At 43.6% G+C, this 1206-nt stretch overlaps 1 non-coding gene across 1 annotated transcript; it reads left to right on the top strand.

The window, feature by feature from the left end:
* The first annotated feature begins 487 nt into the window (after positions 1–487).
* TRNAS-GGA (transfer RNA serine (anticodon GGA)) lies at positions 488–563 on the top strand. Its single transcript has one exon. It is a non-coding gene; the product is annotated as a tRNA-Ser (tRNA).
* The last annotated feature ends 643 nt before the right edge of the window (positions 564–1206 follow it).

Raw genomic sequence — 1206 nt, 5'->3', positions numbered from 1 at the left:
AAGTTATCTGGACCACGAGTAAGAAATCACTGATTAAGAAATCAGTCCCCATACCCAGTAATGTTCAATCTGTCTTTGTGTTCAAAGATGTAGCTGTTATTAACTTTGACTGACTATATCCACCTGTAAAACCTCAAAACCAATATTTGCACTTGGTAGGACCTTTATGACTATGTCTCAACTTATTTGCAACTGCAAGAACAGCAAAATCATGATCCTTTAGTGTCTTGTTGAATTATATAAACCCAATATTGCACAAACTCCAATGAGCATTACAACCTGCAGGGTCTTCAGAAAAGTCTAGATCCTCAAGCCTCATTCCTGTCCTATTTGATGAAATCCTGGGAGTGTGTACTTGAACATATCCTTTACATTATTCTGATTCAGGTAATGTGGGGAACTAACTTATAGAAACATATTTTAGACTGTAGTTCTTAATTCGGGGTGACTTATACCATCATTTGAGAAGCTTTTAAAAAAATACATAGCCCTGGCTGGTTGGCTCAGTGGTAGAGCATCGGCCTGGAGTGCAGAAGTCCCGGGTTCGATTCCCGGCCAGGGCGCACAAGAGAAGCGCCCATCTGCTTCTCCACCCCTCCCCCTCTCCTTCCTCTCTGTCTCTCTCTTCTCCTCCTGCAGCGAGGCTCCATTGGAGCAAAGATGGCCCGGGCGCTGGGGATGGCTCCTTGGCCTCTGCCCCAGGTGCTAGAGTGGCTCTGGTCGCAACAGAGCGACGCCCCAGAGGGGCAGAACGTCACCCCTTGGTGGGTGAGCCAGGCGGATCCCGGTCAGGCGCATGTGGGAGTCTGTCTGACTGTCTCTCCCCGTTTCCAGCTTCAGAAAAATACAAAAAAAAAAATGCTAGGTACCACCTCATACCTGCTAAATCAGATTTTCAGTCAACATGTATTTGCACAAGATCCCCAAATGATATTTAAGCACACTTTTAGTTAAGAATGCAGAACCACGGAACTCAAGGGTGATTGATTCAGCTGTGTTGTTGAGGTGGCCACCTCCATATAGATCTCTGTGACATCAACAGTATTTCCTCTCAATTGCCACTTTCTATGTTTAAAATTATTCAAGTCAAAATTACTTATACTATGGCTACACAGACTTATTTGAAAATCAATAGTTAAAATACTGCCCTTTCTTAATCCTCAGATCAGAAGTGCATTTCTGTAATTTGAAAGTTTGCCTAACACT

The sequence above is a fragment of the Saccopteryx bilineata genome, chromosome 4, assembly GCF_036850765.1.
Source record: "Saccopteryx bilineata isolate mSacBil1 chromosome 4, mSacBil1_pri_phased_curated, whole genome shotgun sequence".
Taxonomy (NCBI): Eukaryota; Metazoa; Chordata; class Mammalia; order Chiroptera; family Emballonuridae; genus Saccopteryx; species Saccopteryx bilineata.
The sequence above is the reverse complement of the archived record's forward strand: the minus strand, read 5'-3'. Positions and strand labels throughout refer to the sequence as shown.